The following is a 21,150-nucleotide window of genomic DNA, read 5'->3' as shown; positions in this document are numbered from 1 at the left end:
AGCTAGCCGGGTTTATCTCGTGCGTATACATCCGATGTTTTGCGGTGTCGCACTGATTAAACTAACACATCAAAGCCTCTAATCATTCAAAGCACTAAGGATTTACGAATCAAATGAGTCCGTGCTATCTACTAATTATGCCTAAGCACCAACAGAATTTCATGAAGTTTGTCTTATGATTGCCGCTTTTATACAGTTTTAAAACCAAAGCAATCGTTGATTTTGGAAGTACCAAAACAACAAAAATATTGCGTTACGCTGTCTTAATTCCAAAATAAATACAGTCCTGGAACACTCAACAGTTTTAATAGCAAAATGGTATCATTTGTCACTAACGGCATTGCACAGGAAGTATTCTATTTCGCTTAAACACGGCCTGAAGAATGTGATAGAATATATTATATGAAGTCACCACCGAGTACTCACCAGAATAGCAAAAAAGGAAAATGTAAAATTGTGTTTTAGTGCTCGGCCGCGCCTCCAGGCAAAAAATCACTCAACTTACACCTGCTGCCTGATATAAATCTAGGCTAGGTCTTAACAAGTTGCTATTAAATTTTCAACTAGATCATTCTTGGCAGACATCACCCGTGTATATGTTGAATCTGGATGAACCTGTCCGTCGACATTATCGAGCGTTGAGTTTATTTGAAATTGCTACCCCGCTCTGGCAGAATTGCTGGAGAACCACGATCGGTTTTGTGTAGCTTCTCGACTTCTAATCTACGAAGTTAAGAACCGTTTAGAATTGGACTTTACAGTACAACGGTAGAAACATAATAGTAACTAAGACCTATCCTTTTAAGCTGACAAGTCGCACACTAATTACGATGTCGCTTCTGACCATTGCTGCGAAACTGGAAATACTACATGAGAACAACTTAAAAATGATTCTCTTCAATGTTGATTTAAAATTATCTGTCGAGCAGATTTTCAATACTCGCGTTGAGGGACAAGCTCTTCTGAAGATAAAACAAATCGTAGTCATACTCGTCTTACATTGGCCTCCTGCGGACAAACACTCTCACGTAATTTCGTTTTTCTTCGTGGCACTACGTTGTCTTGTTCAAAAATGTGTAGTGCTTAGGTTATATCAACATTAAACACAGGGTACACATGTGCCGGGGAAATCAGGCCAGATGGGACGTCTGTGTTGGGCTTAATTGCACAAAGGGCCACTCGGATCATAGAAGACCAGGGAGAAGTCGTACGTTAACATACAAAAGGTAGTAGTGAGGGATAGTACTCCAAATGATGAGCTTTGGAAGTATTGAATGCTCATCGGTCCTAGCGCGTATGCCATATTTTCGGTTTGGAAAGTCGGAAGTCATTTATGCGGCCCAAGTGACGACGTATACTTCGCCAAAAAGGTCGGTGAATTTGAAAAGGCTTAATCTATTTTTTCAAAAGTTGAAGATCATTGTCTTTTTTTCGTTAACCGAACTCAGGCTCCGCATGAGGCGGGTTCATACAACGGTATTTCGGCACAAAAAAACACAAATAGCTCAGCTGAAGGCAACTAACAACGGTCAGTGTCAGAAGGATCTGAAAATGGATTTCTAAAATTGTTTAGCCAATGGAATGGATTACTCTCCAGGTTTATTGTCTCAAGAAAATTACAAAGGTTTTACCTTGTAAGGCATCAACCTTTACCAGTTGATGCTTTATAAACTGATAAAGACGAGTTTTCCTCTGCTATAGTTTCTTTGCTAGAAACTTATACAAGCTCGCGTTCAGGTGTACACAACGGTGTATATTTGGCGGCTGCATGCATATTTTCTAAAAACTGGTCATTTCAGGATACTGTACGGGGGTGGCTAACTCAGCGTCGTGACATGTGTGGAACCTAAACAACCATGCACCGAAGTCAAAAGCTAGCGCTCGCGCGGGCTTATTCACTTACAATTATATTATTCAATATTTTGTCGAAAATTATATTGTATTAGAATTAAATTTACTTACTAAATTGATTTTAAAATTCTTAAAAATCTACTTATACTACTTTTTTATATGCTAGTATATATTAGTAAACTCTGTTTATTTTTACCATTTAGGTATTGATATTACAATAACATTATTGCATGTATCCGTGCAACAGATGATAGCGTGATAAAGATGGTTTATAATAGACATGGTTGACAATAGTAAGTATTCATATTCGATTTTATTATGCGGGAAAATACTAATAATGTAAAATTTCCTATGGCTACTATTTTTCCCCATATTGTACTACCCTAACATAATTATAAGAATAAGATTAAAACAATTACACATTTCTCGAGCACTAAGCAGGTTGTTACACGATACCCCGTTCGCACGTTGTCAATAATTGTATCCTTATAGTACTTTACGCCGCGGGTATAATATGAACAGAAGGGACCATAACGCTTGAGGTATGACGAATTTGTGCATGTAGGTAATCCAACCACACATCTGTAATCCGTTCTTGGCACACCACCCTTTTGGATGCTTTGCCAAGAACTTTCTTTCGAATGAAAGTCGTTGAATACAGCCTGCTTTTACATGCAGTCGGAGCAAAAAAATCCAGTAAAATCCTTCCGCATGATTATCCATTGACTCGACTGGATATATTTTCTCTAATATGACACAACTTTCCAACTTCATAAAAGGACGCGTAGCTAGTTTTCATAACGGAAAATTAGCTATATATTAAATATATTAACTAATCCGGAGATACTCAGCGGTTTGAAGCATTTGAATAACTCTTAAAAATCATATGAAATTATGCTATGTTAACGGACCAGACTTAATAAGTATGTACATCGGGTCTTTGAATACCTGTGACTATGTACTAATAGTTATCAATAAATGGTGGCTTCTGCGGAGCAAATAACTCAAATCTTAGCGAGTAAATTCTATTTGTTGAAAGTGACAGCGTTGGTGAAGTCTATCGAAGATTGGCGGTAACGTGGCGAGTAAACCTTCAGCGAAATAATAGTTTGTTGTTGGTGTGATTATTTCGAGAATAAGAATAGAAGTCCTTAACCTACCACGTAAAAATGACTACATTTCGAGACCACAAAATTAATAGGTTGCTGTAATTACAGTAATCCATTGGCCATATTTTAGCAAAACGATGCTCAAGATATAGACGATTTGTTCAATTTAAAACCCCTTTAAGAGCATGTTAGGAAATTGTAACAAAGGATTAAAGCTGAACGAGCAAAACAAGCGCTTGGCCTCTTGCGAACTGAGCCCAATATAGAAGAAGAAGCACGGGTGATGTACTCTAAAAATAATTTTTGCAATTATGACCAGCGCAAAACAAACGTGGAGCACGCCGTCGCCATAAGTGAGACATGGATCAGTTTGAGCCTCCCACCACACAAGAATCAGGCGACTGAATGATATAAAACCGAAAAGACGCCAGTGGCTTGCCCAGTAGCTTTGTGCGTAACTTTATGCTAATGTTCCCGATGGATGTCACAGGCATTTATTATTACAAGGTACTGCCAGAAAAAAAACGCCTAATGTTGATAGTTAACTCGAACCTCCAAAAAGCCTTATGAATGTATAGCGCGGAGACCGGTAGCACACACGCTACTTAGTAGATGACAATGTACGACCCCATCAGCTAGATCACGGCATAGATCGAGAAAGATAGAACTGAGCAATGGCTTCTGCCCTCATATTCTTCAGGTTTAGGTTCTTGTGATTTTGATTGCTTCCATGCCTTAAGCTAAGCGACAGGTAACATGACAGAATTACCTGAAATTCGGTCAAAGTAACTACAGTTTTAAGCTAGCGAAAATACGGTACTTAGACATGGCTTCAAATGCACTTTTTAGGCTTACTAAGTTGAACAATATTATTCGCCGAGTACCCAAGGAACTAAGCAAAAATGCGCATTTTGTAGCCAATAAAGTTCGAATCCGCTTTTTTAGGGTAACCGATGCCAGATAAATTTTATATTTTTAATCCTTTTGTGTTACTCTATTTTGTTGTTAGTGGTTTTGACAAAATCTACTTCCCCGAATTATGTACACTGTTTGACGCATAAATTCGCACTAATTGAATTATTTTCCTTCATGAGTGGCTTCCGAATCTTGCACAGCAACAGCGAGTTTGATAGTAACCTTGATTGAAGGTTGATTCCAGTTTGAAGAATTGTGACATGTGGTGAGGATAAACTCTTTAAAACCAAATTATTCTAGTGACGATAAATTTCGCAAAGACTTTTTTTGTTTATCTATTTAGTGCAGTTTCAAAGTAATGAAGATACGGTAGCTAAACATCTTCTACTGTAAAAGATCTCTTTGGAAATTGGCGACGCGGTACATTAAGTCTGTGACATAATGGTCATAATATTAATTCTATAATCTAACATAATTTCTAATTTCCCAAGTAATTAAAAATACGTGTATTCTGCTACCTAGTACTTGTAGTACCCATGGCTTAAAGACGTTTAGTGTTTAAACCTCTATGTAATATTAACGTTTTCGTTGGTTGTTGTGCAAAGATCGGCTCTTCAGAATGAAAATCCATCTATTTCATTTTAGTTATGGCAGCTATTAACATATATTTGCGTGTAAAATGGGTGTGCGTGATTTCTCAAATCAGGAGTCTCTCAAATCAGAGTCACAACTATTTGAGCTCGACAATTTATAGATAGCATTGGGCTGCTGATGTTAAGTGAGGTTAATAGGTGATGCTCGATATGATCTTTATATGGTGAAGGTTATAAGACTTTGTGCAAGATACTACCAAGCAGAAAAGAGACGCTAACATAATAAGTATTTTCTCTACGCGTATTTCTAAAATTTGCCCTGAACTTTAAATTTCGGAGATTGATTTTATACGCTGTGTTGAGAGAGAAATACCACAGTAAATAATCAACTTGCTTTACCAAATTTCATAGCCATATTTAATAGACAACGATGACAGGGTATAAATCAAGAAGTATCCAGTACAAATCAATGGGTTTGCTAGTCGCAAAACCTCTCACTGCTGATGCTTTTGAATGTCATAGTAGATATTACTTATTATTATTAAGTTATTAGATATAATTTTATCTACACTATGCTGGCTGTTCGCTTTATCTGTTTGCCTCTAGTAGTATCTTGTACCTACAACAAGAAGTAGTTAGCTGCGCAAAAAAATCGAGGCAACGAGGAAACACCCTTGGAACGAATGTTATGAAAGATAGACGTAGAGGTAGGCTAGTCTCAGGCGGATAATCTCTATGCATTTTAAGGTAAACAAATTCGAGTACCTGAGTGTTCCTCTGACTGCAGACGATTGGGTTTTCGGTGGATTTGCGTCCGAGCGATACAGCGATATACAACTTTTAAGTCTATAAAGCACAAATTATTAAAATAATTAAAGAACCCATCATTGCCGAACGCTACTGCCTCTTTTACCCAAAGAGCGCCAACAACACCTTATGCACACATAAAAAAGGTGAATAAAAACGAAAAAAAATAGTAACAAAAAAAAACACATAAGCATCCTAGTATTTTCAAAACGGAAACAACGGCATCTTAAAGCTGGGCTAATACCAATCGAAGCGAATATAGTCTTATGCTGAAATTCGTTGTATGCGGATTCCACAATAGGGAATTCATTAAATCGAGGGCTATGACGACCCGACTATGTGCGTGTACACACTTTCTGCAAGACATTACATTAGCGAGTCTGATTATGTTGAATCCTTACTGAAGTTAACAAGACCAGATTAATGAGTTTCTACATGTATGTAAAACGCATTACAACTCATTCATATGTATATTTATTTACGATATTAGTTCATCAAGGCACAAAAATTTGTATAATTAAATGTCTTATTGTATTCTGTTTTTTAGAAGATTCGAGTACTTAATGCTGAAATATTCACATCTGATATCTGAGAGCAACTTATAGTGAGCGCAATTTGATTTGAAAGGTGGGGAAAAACACTTAATCAGCTGCTATTTGATTGCCATTTTGTGACATTGGTCCGGCCTTGTCGTGAAAAACCATACCACACAAAACGTGTTTTTTTTTTTTTATTATATACGTGCAGTTTCTCATCATCTGCCAATCTCATTTACAAAAATTTAGTTATTTGGCTACAAAGAACTCACTATAAATGATCTGATATTCCTAACTGTACTTGTTATGAAATCCGGGTAATCAAAGAGATGTGAGATGATGATTAATTGTTGCCTTATTTCCAGGGGTAAAAATTACGTTACAGAAGTTGCTACGAACTCTTTGCAGAGCGTTGATTAAACAGAATTTAGATTTTATCTATAGTGGAAAAGATTCAAAGTCTGTGGAAATCATAGTTTTTTTTTATATGCATACGATAGAAATACATGGAAAAATTGACTCACAAACGGTTTAATTGACAAACCAAAGCGAAAAATTATAGCACAGCTAATTAGGGCATCAAGCCAGAAAAGGTTAGCACAATACTGTACGCTATATATGACCAGCGTGCGCCATGGACCAAACGTCCGTTCTATCTTTTTGAGATTTCTCATAGGATTCTGTATAAGGGATGTTAGATAAGAAATCCAGATAAACAAAGCGTTCACGTGATTCCGAGCAGATTGGGATTGTATGAGACTATGACCTCAATATCCAATATCGGACAGGTGAATAGTTGCAAACGGTAAATTCAGCCCGCCCATTAATTATTAGTGAGGCAAAAAACTAATTTTAAAATCATCTGTATCTGTCTTATTTCTCAACGAGCAGTTCAGTTTTTAAGTATCATTACCCAGCTATATTTAATCGTATTTATAAATGGAAAGTTTAAGCTCCATATCGTTGATCAACTCAAAAATATGCTATCAAAACTGTAGCCATGAACAATGTAACCCACAAGAATAAAATTATTATTAGCAGTTTAGCTGTGCAATTTCATTTTGAATTCAAGTTCTCTGGATTCTAAATATAGCAATTTTGGGCCAGCCACTCAAATCTACATATTAGATATTGTTCGAGAAGTGGATAAAAGCCGCTGCAAATGCTATGATCTGATTTCTTCGTTTGGTCATTAACAACTTTATATTGTAAGCCGAAATAAATAAGTTTGATGACGTCTCAAAACTTTACAGATTCTTTTTTTTTCTAGAAGACGCCTTTTCCATCATATTGCCATTTTGAGTCCTTCCTGTAACCTTTACAACGTTCCAGTTGTCTTTGGTGTTCTTTTCTTTCGTTCGCCTATGAAGCTGTAATCAGAGCGGGAGAAGTGCCGTTCGCTCAGCAGCGCACTCACTATAAATCTTGTAACTGACTGTATGTTTATTATGCATGCCTAAGCAATTGGGGCGTATTTGCTGTTTGTGCAAATCCTTCTTTGATGCATGTTTCGAATTCTCTTATTTATTGAAGAATATTTTCTTATTTATTACGCTGGGGTATGACTTATTTGTTTATGGTAAATCATTAATATCAGCGCTAAAGAAATGTGTGGTCACCAAGTTTAGCGCAGAGTGTGAGTCGACAATTTCGATCCATCCTGTGTATCTGATCAAGTGAACGGCGAAGTTGAAACCTGTAATTAACTAATTTAACTTTTATTCCGGAATTTCTTTAGTTAAATCTTTGTTTCCCGTTTAGCGATAGTTAGGTGGTAGCTCAATTGTGTAAGTTGTGTGCTGTTTTGTATTCCTAGTTGTTTAAGGTTCTGCAAAAACCTTCAGAACATCCTGGACGATTCAGTTCCGTCTATTCTCATACTTAACATAACATCTCAGAAATGGGGCCATATTTCAAATCTTCTTAAAAATCAGTTTCATGTCCCCTAATAGGTCCTAGTTCCTGCCACTCATACTTTTGTTGTGCCTTTGATTCAAAACCAAAACATTGGTTGCGATTTTTACCATGGCGCGAGCATACCATTGCGCCGAACACCAAACAGCGTGTTTGGGTCGGTATTCACGTCTTGGCCCCGTGCGCCACCCCTGAACGCCCAGCAGTGCAGGTTGCAAGTGCAATTGAACCACTATCTGTAGTATCGGTGGGTAAACGACACCAGCGACATATGCGTTATGGCTAGTAGTTTTAAGCTCACTACAGATTTACGAATTCGAGGCGGAAAACGTAAGGGTTCTGACAGTTCCATCCGGAAGAAGACACATTGGAATATCTCTGTTGGGCAATTTGGCCTTCGTACTGCTTGGCACATCTAAAGAATTTGTCCTAGGTCCGGCAAACCAAGTCCAGGAAATCCTTAGGATGCGTTGTTTCAATTGTGCGGGATAAAATCAAGCTCAAATCGAGCACAGTTGCCACTGTTAAGGCGTGCATTGAACTCAGTAACACATCCTTCGCACTATATGGCTAGTGAATTACTGTACCACAACGTCGCAAACGAACTGACAAATTCGAACCGATTCTAACTGTCAAACCCAGCTCCCTCTATAGGCGAGCTAGATCATATCGCCACTTTTCAGCCAGCCGCAAATACATAAAAGCGCAGACTCAACACTGACGCGTGCTACACTCAGTCATGAATAGAATCAGCCGTTACGTGGAATTTTAGCAGTTACCCTACCCAGAAAGGAACTGTTATGTATGTTCACAGATGTAATATCTGAACCGTCATCTTCACTAACTGATGATTTGAAAAATGCCGGTTTGGGGAGAGAAGCCGTCTATGTGGATTTACTAATTAACGATGGAATTTTTCTTTCGATACCTAGTGCAATACCTAGTTTTCTTTTCCGTATATTACTCATTCAAATTCGCCAACTCCTGAGAGCATGTGGATCTTTTCGAAAGTTTATTCCTAACTTCAGTAAAGTTACCGCAGACTCATTAACATCACTTAAAATTTTAGAGAAATCCTCAATAAAAAGCCTGTAAAAAAAGTAACGCTTTCATGTTTCAGCCTCTTGCCCTAAAATTATTTGATCTTGCTGCTGAAATCAAATTTCACGCTGATGCGTCCGTGATAGAGTTAGAAAGAGTGCTGATACAGGTAGCGAACAGGACAAATTTGCCTCCGTCGACGCTTCAAGGTAGAATACGAGCCACTGAACGGAAACAAATCTCTCGCATTCCTTATACAAGTATCGTTAGAGCTCCAAGACGAATGGGTCCCGAAGCGCCGCCGTAAGTTACGAAATGTAAGGTATCCTGTGTTGAGTCAAGGATGGTCGCAGACTATTCGACATGTTGGATCATCATCGAAAGGCAGCAATGATTTGGGCATACGAACTGAGGGTCTGTTTCGGAGCTAAGAGATGTTTAGGACTATTTTTAGAGAGCCTGTGGCTTTTTCAGATAAGGTTGCACGTCAGGCACATGATCTAGCGATGCTTGTCTAGCACTGCTTGTCGTTGCAACGTTGGCGTACAGTTGGGCCTACTCAACCAATATCTGAAACCGAGGTTCCTTATGAAAGACTTACATAAATTACCTCGTCCCGTTCCCTGCTAGCCCGGTCTGAAACACTAATCCCTTTGTCATCATGGATAAGCTCACAAGGTATATGTATTTGACAACCGTATGAAATACTTCGACTGAAATGCATAACGAAAATTTCGCAGATTGGAGTATCCCAATTCAGATATCATCAAATAGTATTACTTAATTTTCTGTTTAGCTAATACAAAAAAAACGAAATTCGGAGGCTGGAAATACTACATGAATTAGTTTCTCCGAGGCGATCTAACTCTAATGATAGTAAGGAGATCGGCATCATCACTTTCTTACGAAAGTAGTCTATGGTCATGATCAAGTCCCTATCACTAAAATGCGTACAACTATACATTAATACGGACTAGGTACACGGAGGAAAGAGCTATACGAATGCTTTGTGCTTTTTAACAGTGATTCCCGATTGTTTTTGTCGTTCACTGAATCTGCGTGGGAACTCATTACAAGAAAATTCCGAGCAAGTACGAAGGTGCCCCACCATATTAGCCAGTTTTGGAAAATGCCTGAAGGAATTACGATCGATAACATTATGAAGCGGCAAAGCAGCAACTGGGCGAGTTCACTTAGATGTTAGCCCCAACCCAGACCATCGACGAAGTGACTAGCAAACTCACTTATGTTTGGGAACGGAGTGACAGTCTATAACAGCTTACGATATATTACGTACATAACATTTGATCGAATGATTGCATTACGTAGTAGTAAAAGTATTATGGTTTTTTCGCACACCCCGGAAGCATAATTAATGATAAGTATTAAAGTCGATCAAAAATACTTGCTCTCTTAACAAGTGGCAACTATGATATGGAGTAGAGTCCTCCACTGAAATCAAAATGGTCGTCTTCCTAATATGATTGATATCGATGGGCTTACCGGTGTTCCATATTTGCCATTTCTCACATCGGCGAAGTCTAAGGCTTTAACACAATGAAAAATATCTCACCGCTTCACATGAACATAATCCTTTCTTTCCGTGATTTGTAGCTTCCGGTGTGGAGTAATAACCAGGGTTCACTGTATCGTGACGTCGCGTCTTGTACCATTGTGATATCTAATGTGCAACACATAGATAAAAGCCGACAAAAGACTGACAACTGCATCTACGAAGAACAATTTACTCCCTTTCTCCCAAAATTATTTTTCGTTATTCCATTCTTGTGAGTTGCTAAGGGTAAAAAATACAAAATAAATTTAAAAAAAAAGCTGGAAAAACGGTTGTTAGTTGTTTATTTTTATCTCTTCTCGAAGTTAGCAAATTTGTTATGCACTAACTACATATTACTTAAGCTTAAAGGTAATTATCAATAAAAACCTCTGCTACAACAATTGTTTATCAGTTTTATTAGTATCTTTTATCTATATTTTAACTCAACCTTTAACAGCTCTCTTACAACATACTTTTTGCCAAAACTTCATAATCATAGTGAACTCTTTTCTTAATACATGTTGGTGATTGCATACATTGCCTGCAAAAAAACAATTTAAATATTATTAGAATTGTAAAATATCTCTTATTCTAGCCCAAAGCTTCGTTTATGGGTATTTAGCTGGAGATGTAGGACGCTCTTATCGTCTCGGTCATGTCTCTCTTTCCCACTTTCACCAAAACCATTTGCATATCACTATGATGGGACAGAGACGCAACGACCCACCTATTTTCAAGTTCAATGATTCTGAGACCGTAATGGTCGTTTTCCTTCTCCCTAGACATGTCGGAATCCCGGGCAATCGCCCTTTTTTCCCTTTCTTTTTGAAATTAATTTTTTTCTATGTCATTTTTTTTCGCTATTTCTTATGCATATACATTTTAGCTTCCAAACATACGAACGACCTGCTCTATTTCTGTGCCATACATCATATTGAGTCCTCCGAATCTTCTTTAGGGTTAACCAATGGAAGACGGTACATGATACATTGAAACATTTGGTAAGGACAGAAATCAAGTAACAAATCTATTTTCTTTAGGAAATCTTCTGATATGGTGCTCTGCTTTTGCTGCCGCTCTATTTTAACATATATCGTTCATAACGTACATTGTTTTCTCGAAAACCCCTCTCGTAGCATTGGCTTGGTTTGCTTCAGTTTATTTTTTCCTCAGTGAGTCTTCACTAGGATAGCACATTAAATCATATAACATCTAGCACAGTAGATTCGGGTCAATTAGACTGCCCCCAAGAGCCTCCTTCTCATATGGTGATTGCTCTTAGTTTCGGCAGAATTTTTGCTAAATTATTCGCCACATTTGGTGTTTTCTCAGCCACTTGTCGAGGGCTCTTCGTGAGGACTCGATTTACCGTAACGCTTAGATATAGCGTCAACTTCCTGATGTTTTCCTGTACTCTGTTAAGTGAGAACGAAGTAGGCCCATAAGTCTTATTTATTATTAATAATTTATGTGTGTGGACTTTTTCATACAATTCTGATTGAGCATCTCGTGCAATGCCTTATCAGCCCAAAGGTCTAGAAGGAGCGTGAGAAATAGGAAGCTGAGATCTCTCTCCCATATCCATCTATAATAACGATTACATATCTTTCAGATGAATATTTCAGAGTTGCTGGTAGAGAAAGCATCGTTGAGAATCCGTTTTGAAGAGTTCACCAAACCAGATTGAGATTTCTGAACAAAATTCCATCTCGGTCATGTCGGACAAAAATTCGCGATCCTTGATAGTTTCAGCATAAAATCGAGGGTAAATTACCTTTCAGATACCCTCAAGAACCGGGCATTGTATAACAGAATATACCATCAAATTAATTTCTGTTAATGATCTTAATTATAGATTAACTTATTACAATAACGATTTGTTGCAAGCGGTAGGAGATTTTGGTATCGAAAACTAAAAATAATAGAATTTACTACTTATTGTCACAGTGTTGTATAATAATTTCCGTCCAAGCTAAGTCTGAGGAACCCTTTAACTGAAAATATATCATTACAATACTGCACTAACTAGCAGGCGCTATAGAAACTTTGTTCTTTCTGGAACTACAGCACAAACCAAGCGAGCAATATCTGCCTTTTAACTATGATTTCGAATCAACTCGTTGAAAGGATCCACAACAGGTAACACTCTCAATGAGACTTGCTTAGTTATCGAGAATCAGAGCTTTTGCTAACCATTATGTATCTTCCGAAGGATACGAATCTCCATTGTATTAAAGTCTACCAGAGTATTTGCGTGCCGACGTGAAAAATATACAACTTGTCATATACTGAAATGGCCCGATAATTCATTAAAAAAGATGAAAGAGCATACTTGTCATAAATTTAGAATTCTGACACCGAAATATGTGGCCATTTTGGAGACGGGTGTGTCCCTAGCCCATCTAATGGCTTACGTACGGTTTCGAATAAAAAATTGAATATATCGGCTAAGCAAATGGCATTGGCATAGTCACAGTTCATCATCAATGCCTTAACGGAGTAAAAAAAAGGTGACGCAATTACAACTTTTGAAAGAAATTAATGATTTTAGCAATTAGAATCGATTAATTAGCTATACACATTTGATTCTCCACATCGTTTTTGAATTTACGCTACTTTTACTGAAATAGATGATACTGTTGTACAAGTTTCGATCATCAAAGCTTCCACATGGAAGACAGGAAATTTGTTTCCGGTTATTCAGCTGGATGTTAATAACGCCTTTAATAGTCTGTTGTAGAAGATTATTTTAGAATCTCTTCAAGGAAGAAAAGTACCACCGAATTTACTTAGAGTTGGGTCTGTTTTAAAAATCGGACTGCTACGATAGAAGGGTTAAGGTTCCTGATGACTGCGGGGATCCCGACGGATTTTCTCTTAGGCATGGTTATTATGGAACTTTGCCTATGACAATGCCCTTAATGCGAAACCAGATGTAGACATAATTGCGTACGTTGATGGTTTGGCTATTTCATCGGCAGCACGCAGACCGGAAGTACTCAAAATGCGACCCAATGAATTGTTGACGGAAGTCTACGAATGAACGAGATACGACGGCCTGGCCTTAGCCTTATTCAAAAGCAAACGGGCTTTCGCGGGGGACTAAGATGATAAATATGGCTAGATATCTGGGGTACACTTAGGGAAATAAGAGGCATCTCCCACATCCGACGAACGATAGCAGAACCGGTAAGCTGAGCGGAACCTTGGCTATTGTAATACTTACTGGTTAGGTGGGCACATTTGGTTCGAATCCACTTTGTTTCGCTCTGAGAACCAGCCGCCTAATGTAATGCCTAACAGTGATGCCAGACGTGACATTCGAAACATTTAATTTTAGTTCGGTGCACCTTAGAGACAGCTCAATTAGGGTACCGAAAACAACAACGTAGATCGCTTTAGTTATTTAGTTACTTTTAATTTTCGCAAATATTAGAGTTTCAGACGAAGCTTTATTTATGTAAGACAATCAGACTTCACGAGGAATTTAGAGAAGCAGGTCTATTGGGTATAAGGTATATAGATTTGACTGCAATTTATTAATTTATTACCTGAGTTCATGTTGTGTGAGAATAGTAAGGTTGCCAAAGCAAGTTTAATCAAATTTCGTGCTTGCTTGAATTCATCGTAAATTCTCAAATAGTCTGAGTTCAATTATGTCGACACAAACTACTGGATCCACCAAAACTCAATTTTACAAAATATACCCTCGTTAGTCTTTCAGCTGTTAGTTGTTAGACAACTAAGAATAATAAAAAATAATCCGTATATTAGCTTAGTTGGAGCTGTTCAATTGTAATTTTATACCCTAACTTAAACGGAAGTAGACATATATTTTTATACCGTGATTTGATGAGTTTCTGTTTTAACTAGATGAACATAGTAGCAGTTTTAGTAATGTGTATTTCTATTCGTTCGTATATATCTATGCGTAATGATATTTGTATGATAGTGGTGTGCACTTAATCATAATAATGATCATACGTAGCAAAATGCTTCTATATTAAAATACTATTTTAAATTTATAAAAATTAGGGGTTTAATAATCAGTTTTAATACCAAGTTCTACTTGTTTTAGTGATAGAAATAGATTTTACAGAATTCAATACCATTTCAGTAGCAGGACCATTACCTTTGGTGGACTAGGTGACTGCTAAACATCAGCTTTTGGATCAGTTCTGATTAATATAGAGAACCACAAGGTAAAACAAAAAAACTGCTCAATTGATGGGTACACGAAAGGCAAATTTTACTCAAACCGGAGGTGTATGAATTGAAAACAGAACGAATTGACTTTTTAAAGCAAAGTGTATAGAAGAAACATGTATTAAGAAAGCGCTCAACAATTCGAAAGCAAGAATTCGTACTAATGTGCCGCTATAATGATTATCATGATTTTGTCTAAAACTCTCAACGCAGATGGGGCGCGACCCGTCGATTGTTAAGATTCAACGCATAAAAAACACGAAAGAAATATGGTACAATGTAGGTTTGAAATTGTCTGATACGTAACTTAATCCGAGATAATGCTTACCACATACTTGTATATTCATATAAACATCACTAAGGTATCAAGACGAGCTTAGATTGAGGTGTCGCGATAATTTTTTCATTGGACTTTAAAGCTAAAAACATAACGGTTAGTCTACTAGAATACCACAAGTTTTTACAGATCATTGTCATTGATTGGGCTGCGTGGCAGATCAATCAGAATCAAGTAAGTACTTAACCGAAAAACTAAATTTAAACAGTCTAGGACTATTTCCTATGTAATTGGATTAGAGAATGCAAACTTCATGAACGAGTCACATTATGATCACGGAACTAAAATATAGTTTTTGAGCAAAGTGAATCGCTTTTCTTTTAGTCGTGAAATAAATATTGCCATTAACGTTTTGCGTAGAAATCTCAGAAGTCTTTAAATACCCATTCTAGATGTTAGTACAACAACATAAGGCCCAAAAGGTATAAAGGATCGATATAAAAATATTTTCTCCTATGTAAACATACTTATTTCAAGATTTCAAATTTTACCAACTCAGCGGATTAAAGCCGTGAGATTAGTGCACTTTTAGAAAGTTTAAAAACGCCACCAAATGCAGTTTCTAAGTAGCGTTTCAAAAGTAACTTATCCCACTATTTAATTAGTGTAATATGAGACTGTATGTTTAAACTTTTGAACGTTTTTTAACGTGACGTTTTTATTAAATTGAAAAAAGTTTATAAAAAAAGGAAGAAAAAGAACTTTAATATTTCATGATTTACATATTTATCAGCTCTTCTGTTGCTGTGTAACTACTAATTGGCATTCTGATACCTTGTTTAACCTTTTTACTCTATTAAAAAGTTAGCTGAATGTCAGTATAATAAAGAAGAGATGATCTGTTTCTCGAGTCCAGTAATGTTGAATGTTATGTTCGACGAAAAAGAACCTGTCTAATACGCAAATAGTTATAGCAGCCGGGACTGTGTTGTGTAGGCGAACTGGAATCGCAAAAGGTGGCACAGATTTGAAGGAAGATAAAGTGTGTACGCTCCTCTATAAAAAAAAAATATTCTTATTTGTAAAAAGCATTTTGTAAAGCGCTCCAGAATAATGATATGCTGTCTTAAAACAAGGAAAATAATACATTTAGAGATCTGAACGGCGCTTTTTAAATGTGCAAACAATTTTTTACAGTAATAACATCCTGTTTCTTCTTAGGATTTAAGCTTATTTTAAATTCCATTGAATGCAATGTGGTTCGCAAGCAGAAGAATAACGTCATTTATTATTGTCAGATCATTAACTTAATATTTTTTCATTTTTCAAAGTCTTTCACCGATTTGCTACGGTTGCAAACACTGATGCCCACATCTTCAAACTGATACAGGTATTGAATAAATAATATGATTACATGTATATATATATATGCTAGTAAGACACAACAGTGATGAGATGCTACACGTGAAGCCTGAATTTTAAGATCACCTGCTATGAGACTCACTACAAAAGTGGTAAATTGTTAAACTGAAGTACAGGATGATTAATTATTGTTATATATTATGGGTTGCTTATTCGTAAAAAGGTAAAGCGGTGTAAGCATAAACATATGAATGTCGTAAGTGTCCAGTAATGAAAATGGCGCGTTGGCTCAATTTCAGCGTAAAAATCGAATAGCATACGCATGATGGTTAGTGCGGTATTCTACAAATGGTAACTATCGGTATCCTAGTTTATGATGTAATTTATAAAATCAATGCACCAGTCGCGTACCCTTTGAATATCAGCACAGCACTGGTGGTAAGTTAACGCCCTATTCTTCGCTAGCTTTCCACACTGGGTACATAAACGGTGTAGCGTATTGTTCGTTCGACAGTCGTGTACTACCGGAAACTCGATTGTCATATAACGTAGGGAAGGTTTATTTACTCCGGATGAACCGCTGCGAAGCCCTAAATTTTGAGGCTCTTCGAGTGACTGGGAAACAACAAGAGCCAGCAAAGCATAGCCCACCAACAACAGCAGGAGATGTAAGCAACGCGGCATCTGCAGATGAATAAATACGGTAAACGTTGAAGAATGTAAATACTGTAAGGTGACTTTTTCCTAAAATACTATTATCAACCGCATATTTTTACTTGGTGATTAGCTGCTTCGCTTCCGAGCTTGATGTTAAGTTGGAATGATGCTTAATGCCATCAAATTTTCCGCAAAGAATGTTGCGAGCACTGTTATACCTCATAAAAAACACTAGTCACCCGAGTAGGTTGTCTGTCTTATATTAATTATATCACAAATTGGAATTTTAAGTTCACGCGATATTAACTTGAGGTTGTTTGTTTCGATTTTTGTTCATCGCAGAAATCGTTTAGTTAAATAGTTAGGTCTCCAATACCTTAAAGGCCTCCATTGAGAGCTATTCAATAAAGGATAGTGTAACTACTGTGAATCGGACGAGGTCTGGGAATTCGTTGGATCGTGTAATTATTAATATCCGCTTCGTGACGTTTCTGTTTTTGCTTTGTATGATACAGTAACAGCCTGCTTCTAAATTTTTAAAAAAACTCCATACATCATCTATAAGAGTCAGCTATCTAGCAGCCAGTTTCGTAAAACGCATACAAATGTTTGCAAACCACACGTTAACATTACTAGATTTTTCCATTGCCAGATTTTTAAAAAAAAAAGCGCCGGTCATTACTCAGATTACTAAAATCGGCTGAAATTTGTAAAATATTAGAATCACAAGGACTGAGTTGAGCACATGGCCTAAAATCAGACACCTAATTATTTTTCTTTTGAATATGTGTTTGTATTGTATGCCACTGCAGTTAATGCTCTTTCATCCTATTATGTCGAGTCCGTGAGTGCTCACCCAGAGGCAGCTACTTTTGAAGCTGAATACATAAAAAAAAGGTAGAAATTTCTATATAGGTAAAGCATCACGAATTTCCAGTTGCATTTCAAGCCAATGTACCATCGAAGCTCTGAAAAGAGACTTTAGTTGATGATATCTAAAAATAATGCCTTAGGATTATTAGGAAAGTTTTTGTTACGAAAACAATTGCCCTGTAAAAAGAATTGATGTTTTCTCAGTTGTAGACGCTCTATCGCTACACGATAACCTGCCGATCATGTCAAGTATCTTAAAACATTTCTATCTTGTAATCCTAAACTAATACGTAAACAAATTCGCTGAATCGATATTCGAGTTTATCTTTAGTATCTATGTCTTATAATCGCTGTATGTTTTTTGCAAAGGCCGAAATTAACTTAAAGAATTCAGCTGACATTTCTTGAGTTCACCTATCATGGTATTATAACATTAATACACTTTTTTTCATTAAGATTGCCTTACTTGCATATTTAATTGACCGAACGATCTGATGGAAAGCTCATTTTAGTATAAATATGGTACCTCAATAAACAATCATTGGCTGTACGATGCGAAACATGTCTTACATGAAAGTTTCATGTTCTTGAAAACCCAGTTAAGCTACTAAATTACAGATTTAGCTTATTTAACGGTATCATCCTTTGAAACCATCGATTGCACGAATACCCCTTAAAAATCCTAAGTGCTTTAGCTTAAACGCTCGAGTTTCTTCCGTTGCTTTGTCCTTCCAACGATGCATCAATAGTAAAGATCCAAGACGAGATACCGACGGGGTACTTTTTCTTGTCACCATGAGCCCTTGACCTCTGAATAAATATATGAATACACATAGAGTGGTGGTATTACGTAATCTACTATAAGTAGGGCCGTCGTCACCTCCTGAACGGTGTTAGCAGTAATGTTGAGTTTATTTCGCTTCGAGCTGCCTCCTTTGGTTGGCAAGATCATGGCCGGAGATTTTAACTTTGTGCTCAAGGAGACGTGTTGTTGTCGGTTTAAAGAATATAATGCGGTGCTTGCCTAGCTGTTGCATACTGTCATAGCTAGCAACAATTTTATGCCGTTTCGCGACAAAAAGCCAACTGACCCAACGTATGCACATCAACAGATCGCGCGTGTTATTACTCAACTATCAAAAGCGACCCTCGATTAACGGCATCACGAGTCCAGAGAACAACGTTGCATTGCGGCGCTGCGAGTGAAGATAAGGGCTTCCTTAAGAATAAACTTATATATAGAAAATATTTCGAGCTAATTGTCCCTAGTTGAGCATCAGCTTGGTCCCAAATGTGCGGAACAGACATTTTCAATTTGAAGGATTTAACAGTTTTATGCACGTTGCCACGAATAAGAACACGTACACACATTGTCAAAAAACGGGCTGACCTCCGAAATATTTTGAGCTACTTTTAAACCTATTGATCTACATGTTGACAGTCTTGAAGTTGCCACCTGAAGTCAGATACGCCCCCTTCCCTAACATATATCAGCCAAGGCCAAGCTATTACGGCAACAACAACGTATACTAGAATTCTAATTTTAATGGTATCTAGCAAAAGCCTTTAACGAAAATTATATTCCACGTGCAGCAAGAATCATTGCATAATTTAAGTACAAAGAAACTAATTGATTTCACAGCTATAAATATGTGAATTAAATGAAAACATTGTGTGACACTGAAAACGTTTAATATACTCTGTACTAAGCACCCTGTCCACAACTATTAACTCAATACCAAATATACATTTACGGTTCGACTCTGTTGGTATTAAGTTAGGAAGTCGATATGTTACTATTACAGAATAAGCTATGCCCAGACGGCTAGATCTGAACGAGAAATAAAACACGTCTCTGCCTGGTTTCGAACGCTGATAATTTTACATTAGCCAGGCATAACCACGATGACTCGTTTTGAGGATATACCGCGTATGAGCAAGCGCTTTGAACACCGAGTTAGGTCGCCTCTGAACATAAATATGCTCATCATAAGCGCCACTGAATTAATATTGTTACCAAAGCAACTCTTGAAAAATTTTATCTTTTTTTTTTTTATGTTTTAAAGTACCAAGGTCAGTTCCCCTGTATTAGCCATGACATACCTACCACAAATACATAGTAGACACGACATAGACACTCTGTATCGCTAAGACAAAGTTCTTAAAATGTAATCAAAGTTCGCAGGGAATTAAATTTGGTCCTAAGAATTAATTCAAGAGGAAACGTTGTGTAAAGAATATTACAGTAGCTATCATTGTGAACGTGCATGAGAAATATAGTTCATTAAACATATTGGGTAAGGTATTCTAGGATTAATAAGTGGAATTTCAACGATTAGAATCATTAGAAGTTTCCAAAGTCAATTCGAATTACCGATCTCTACGTTCCTGTACAAGATTGATTAGCTTATACTAGAGTGTAGGCCACTATCCTTCAACTACTATTTTGTAACTGAAATCTGGACAATTGCCTCTATTTCCTATAACTTGCTATGTATTCCTAACTTAGGATTTCTACATTTTCACAATGTTTTTGTAGCCTGTCCTTTTAAAAAGTTTATTTGGGTTGCTATGATGTTTTTGGAGACAGAAGCAGCACACATAGAATACCTGTTTAGGCAAAAGAATCTTTTTTTCATGTAGTACTTTGTGAACACTAAATATAATAATTTCCAACAATTATTACCTCCACTTTTTCGACTACATAAACATATATTTGATATTTTTATTGCAATACTCACCGTTCACAACTGGTTTTAGTTTTTATTATAATTATGTTTATTAGTATGACTTGTGGAATATAAATAATTAAAATAGTTAGAGGACACCATGGCTTTGTAAGAAAACGCTTCATTTGTTTGAGAATTAGTGATTGTGTTAGCTTACCTTGTGACACACAAATTCAGCCACGTCGTACAACGCTTTGTTTAACGTTTTTTTTTAATCGAAAGCTATTAAGCGAGAGTACTAGCGAAATTATTTCACATCAGTTTTGTCTGATCCGAATTATAGTTGCCAAATGACTTGTACTTGGCTTTAAATCCAACATGAGTGAACTGTGAATTATTGATGTGTTTGCGGCTTTTATTAGGCTGTGTCACCCTCTCCTATGCCGCCTCTTAGAGGGAAAGGATCGTAGCATAGACAAGACCGAAGCTAGAAGAAACACTGCACGGTACTTTTGAGTGTATTTGCGGTTACAAGATGCCCCTTACAGTTAACGGCAGGTTATACCGAACCCGTATTAAACCTAAAACAAATGCTTCGAGTCCTAGGTCCGGTACTACCGCTAAGCACTCTGAAACTCTTATCATTCAGATTGGACTCTTCCTCTATAAGACCGCCCTAATTTTGTATTTGCGGTTGTCTTCTGTAGTGTTACTTCTAATATTATTGATCGCAACCATTCACTTCTGAACACCGTCAAATTGGAATATAACAGTATATCTACAAG

General features: G+C 37.0%; 2 long non-coding RNA genes across 2 annotated transcripts; both read right to left on the bottom strand.

Moving 5' to 3' along the window:
* Positions 1–10,717: 10,717 nt before the first annotated feature.
* Positions 10,718–13,642, bottom strand: LOC111263355 (uncharacterized). The gene is made up of 2 exons (XR_002682172.1): positions 13,548–13,642; positions 10,718–10,862 (listed from the first exon to the last, which is right to left on the bottom strand). It is a non-coding gene; the product is annotated as an uncharacterized LOC111263355 (long non-coding RNA).
* Positions 13,643–16,064: 2,422 nt separating this feature from the next.
* LOC111263352 (uncharacterized) lies at positions 16,065–20,750 on the bottom strand. Its single transcript, XR_002682168.2, has 2 exons — positions 20,583–20,750; positions 16,065–16,850 (listed from the first exon to the last, which is right to left on the bottom strand). It is a non-coding gene; the product is annotated as an uncharacterized LOC111263352 (long non-coding RNA).
* Positions 20,751–21,150: the final 400 nt, after the last annotated feature.

The sequence above is a fragment of the Varroa jacobsoni genome, unplaced genomic scaffold (genome assembly GCF_002532875.2).
Source record: "Varroa jacobsoni isolate VJ856 unplaced genomic scaffold, vjacob_1.0 scaffold_759, whole genome shotgun sequence".
Taxonomy (NCBI): domain Eukaryota; kingdom Metazoa; phylum Arthropoda; class Arachnida; order Mesostigmata; family Varroidae; genus Varroa; species Varroa jacobsoni.
Note: the sequence above shows the minus strand (reverse complement) of the source record. Positions and strands in the feature narration are given on the sequence as shown.